We start from the raw sequence: 4355 nt of genomic DNA on the forward strand, positions 1-4355 counted from the left end.
ACCTTTAATGTGAATGTTTATGATTAGTAAAAAACAAATGCCATGTTTCAAACAGGCATACGTGCATTTACACATTACAATTTTGAAATATAACTTTTTTTGAATCATGCTTAAGCTTTTCTTATTTTACCTTTTAACAATTTGGTTGAATGCTATTTTAAAGTTAAATGTTGGTGATTATTCAAAATACAAATGACACATTGCCATATGCCTACGTGAGTTTACAAATTAATATTGCGAAATACTTACGTCTTTATAAGATGCAAACCTGCGAAGGGACGAGGATATAATTGTTTTAAGCTATCGGATGATGCATTCGCTCGCGCTGTTGCTTCTTTGTCTGCCATATTTGGGTAAGTTAACATTGTCAATAATCATTTACGTTGATTATACAACTATAAAATAAATTCTATGTCATAATTAACAAACTGACATAACGTATCAATGACTAAAAAAAGTTTGCATAATTTGGACAAAAAAGAATGTCACAACAGTTGTAATTGTGTGTTTCATAAACTGAATAACGAATAGTTTTGTCTTCAAATTTCCTTTTTCTTCTATTTTTTAGGAAGGAATAGATGTTTGGAGAGCTTCCCAAATATTATGAGATAATATTTTATCTGATATTGACTCTGAAATAATTTGCATTAAGACTCAAGTGCTAAAAGTTAATGAAAAGTTTAAGGTGCTAAAATGTTGCTGTAGGTTTGTGGTGATTGCTTCTATTTAATAACAAAAAGCATTTTTGTAACCAACTAAATTTAAGTCATTATTACACACAAACCCATATTTATTGCGTCTCATTGATTATTTTTTATTAAAATGCAATCAAAAGTTGAACAATTACTGATTCCTTCGTTATGTTTGCATGCAAGGGAATAAGTTTTACACTTGAAAAAGATGTTTTCCAAAACGAAATAAACATGAGCACCGCGGAGCGAGCGCCAACGCTCGATAAAATATGTACCAAGATTCAGTTATTCTTTTAAGTGGACTTGAGTTATTTCAAATTCGACCTTCCCATCCACTTGGTATTGCGAAAGACCCTAAATCACGCAGATACATTTTAGATAAATTTTGACGCAAATGCCACCGTTTTCAAAAAATAAAATATTAAACTAAGAGAGAGAAAAGCATGTTTTGAAATTAAACTCCCAGGAATTTCCTCCCCATTCTCTTGTACCAATTTGACGATATACATATAAAAGAAAGTTGCTCCATACGTCTGATAATGTGATGGTAACCTGTTCTTGAAAACCATTTGTACATTTAAGCGCAAGGCTACATCTACACAACGTGTGAACTTGCGAGAGATCTGCTGGCCGAAAATGTTGCTAAGTCGGAGTTGCACAAATGTGAGTACCTTTGACATCATATTTCATATGGAATACTACTATAATATCAGTAGTTAAACTTACTAAAAACCTACGCGTGTAACCCTACCCTACCCTACCTACCTACCTACCCACCTACCTAACTGTGTTCACGTCTTGTGTTGTGTGTCGTATCTCAGGACTGATGATTGCCTCTTTGTTTGTGTGTTTATATATGTGTGTAATTTAACAGGATCTCTTTAAGGTATAAAAACAAAAACATAATTATATAATTGTCATTGGAATACGCTTTAAGATAAATATTTTTATATAGCGGTGTGTATGGCCAGATATGAGTCAAGCTTCAACACGGCTGCTGTAAATCAGAAACTCGGAACTCGGTGGACCATGGCCTATTTCAGATAAACAGCTATTGGAACTGTGATCCCCAAAATGGTTAACCTGCAAAGAATGGCTGTGGGCATCCCTGCTCAGGTGTGGATTTGGATAGTTGTTTAATTACACGTGAAAAATTAGTCTCATTGAAAACATAAAAATAATACACGTATTTATAACGATGGTAAGGATCAAAATATCACATTTTCATGCTCTGTAATATTCTATTGTGCTCATATTAGATGTTCGAAAGGCTTAAATTTACCTGTGTATTTTTCTTTCATGCTTTTTAATATTACATTGTGCTCATATTGTGCTTAATTGTACGCGTGTGTTTTTTCTTCGAATATTGTTTGAACTGAATCTTTGAAATATTGTTTTCCTCGGTTTAAATTTCAGACTATAAAAACACTGATTTGACTGATGACGTGGCTTGCATATAAAACTCAAGAGAGAACACAATGGATGGGGTTTCTCGTAAGATTGCTTTCTTTCCCAATGAAGTATGAACGTCGTCTTCAACCTCCTTTTAACGTCATCTTAATATTTATCCCCGAAAACCTCACCTTTCAATCTAGCCCAACATTTTCATGTTCGACCCAAAACGAATTTCTGAGAAAACCCTATTTTTATTTTCAAGGTGCCCTCAAGTACAATGTGATTTTTAATAGAACAATGTGAATGAAAAAACAAAACACGTTTTGCTAACAAATAAAAATGCAGTAATGTCTATTTTCCATGCACATTATAACTATAGACAATATTATCATGAATAATGTTCACAAAATGCATCTTTTATTGTGAAACTTTTTACTTCTGTCAATTCAAGCAAACGCGTGTTTTGAATTTACCCACAATTTTTTAACCCTAAACATATCTGCATCTTATATTCATCTAATAGCTTTATTGGTAAAATGTTTAAGTATAACATACCTTTAGATTCACTGCATTACACAGTTTACAATCAATCTTTCAGGATGGGTTACACCAACAATTGCCAGAGTAAAACGAGTAGCTACCTATCGGAATGCGGCATTCCAGGTTTAGGTTAAACAATCAGCATTGACTGTTTCTTGTTTGATTGACGTTCCAATATATGTAAATTCATTTCCATAGTCGTTGTTTTGATATTGATATAATGTCTTGTTAAAAATCAATGTTATGTGAATACGTCGCATTATTATGATGCGTTTAAGTGCAAAAGCGGCTGTTAATTATTGCATTAATGTTTTATAAAGCATACTCCTTAATTTGTATTGTCTGTACATAACTCATTCAGTATGAGTTTCATATATCGACTTGGTTAAGCAAGGTAGTTTGTCATAATTGCATTTAAACAATAACTTACGGCGCATGAGTGATATAACCCCATGCAATAATTTCCATATATAGCTAGTGTAATAACTATGCAAATTAGGTAGCCACATAACAGAAAAATGTATTCATACGTGCTGTCAAAAAATCTAAACAAACATTAGAAACGATGTTTCAAACGAAATAATGTCGGTGTCAACAAAAACTCAGCTCCACAATGAAAGGAATGGTGAAGAAGGCTGGGCTTAATCCAAACAAACACCTCCCTGATCACAGCGCCACAAAATACCTCGTCCAAAAATTGAATGACAACAATGTTCCTGCGAACCTGATTTTGCAAACATCGGTGCACAAGAACATTGCATCCATACTTGTAAACAACTATAACCTAATAACATCAAAATCAATACAAGGAAATGTCCAGCATCCTGTACTCCAGTGAAAATACCCCGTCTACTTTCTCGAAAAATGCTCATTCTAGGCGGTTCGCAAGCAACGCTAAAGTTCACACACTGTCACAGTCACTGATTCAACATGAAATGCCACTTATTTCTGGTGGATTTTACAACATGTATGTAGCTCCAATTCACGAAGGTAATGTCCTAATACTGTGCACATCCATTACGATGACAAAAAGTCCATGCTGTAATCGCTCAGCTACAAAGCGAATTCGCACTATTGAAAACGAATGTGACGCTGACTTATGTTCTTTTTATACTTCAACCGCAAAATGACATGTACACACTCGCGTGATTACTTATGACGTCACGCGTTTATGACATTGCTCTTATTATTGATTTGCTTGATTTAAATGGATTGAAGTATTTTTGTTGTTGTTTTTAAGTGAAACCTTTGAAAATCGGCTGATAATTAAGACATGATTTATGTTTTTTATCGTTAATAAAATGAATTTGTGTCGGGCTATTTTCTATCCTGTGGATGAACCATCCTAAAAACACACAATGTAAATTGTTCGCACTATGACAAAAGAAGTGTATTGAAGAAACTTTGATCTAGATTTCGACCGTTAATGAGTTATGTTATAAATAGAATCTCAAATGAGTGTTTATTTTGTATCAAATTTATTATACTCGTCATTTAAACTTTAAACATTAAAATGAACTCGTTTAATAAATTCGATACAAAATAAACACTCATTTGAGATCAACTGATTATATACTTGCACATGTAGACAGCATACTATGCATTTAATCGGTCTATTAGTAAGCTAACTTATCTGTATGAAGTTGACCATAGATTATGAGGGCACGGCCTAACAGGCATCCATACACGACACTAGTCCCTCATTGTCTCCTTAGGTTGCCTTATATG

General features: G+C 33.5%; 1 long non-coding RNA gene across 1 annotated transcript; it reads left to right on the forward strand.

Moving 5' to 3' along the window:
* The first annotated feature begins 1670 nt into the window (after positions 1–1670).
* LOC128218464 (uncharacterized) lies at positions 1671–2797 on the forward strand. Its single transcript, XR_008258381.1, has 3 exons — positions 1671–1808; positions 2109–2186; positions 2686–2797. It is a non-coding gene; the product is annotated as an uncharacterized LOC128218464 (long non-coding RNA).
* Positions 2798–4355: the final 1558 nt, after the last annotated feature.

Source organism: Mya arenaria, chromosome 14, assembly GCF_026914265.1.
Source record: "Mya arenaria isolate MELC-2E11 chromosome 14, ASM2691426v1".
Classification (NCBI taxonomy): domain Eukaryota; kingdom Metazoa; phylum Mollusca; class Bivalvia; order Myida; family Myidae; genus Mya; species Mya arenaria.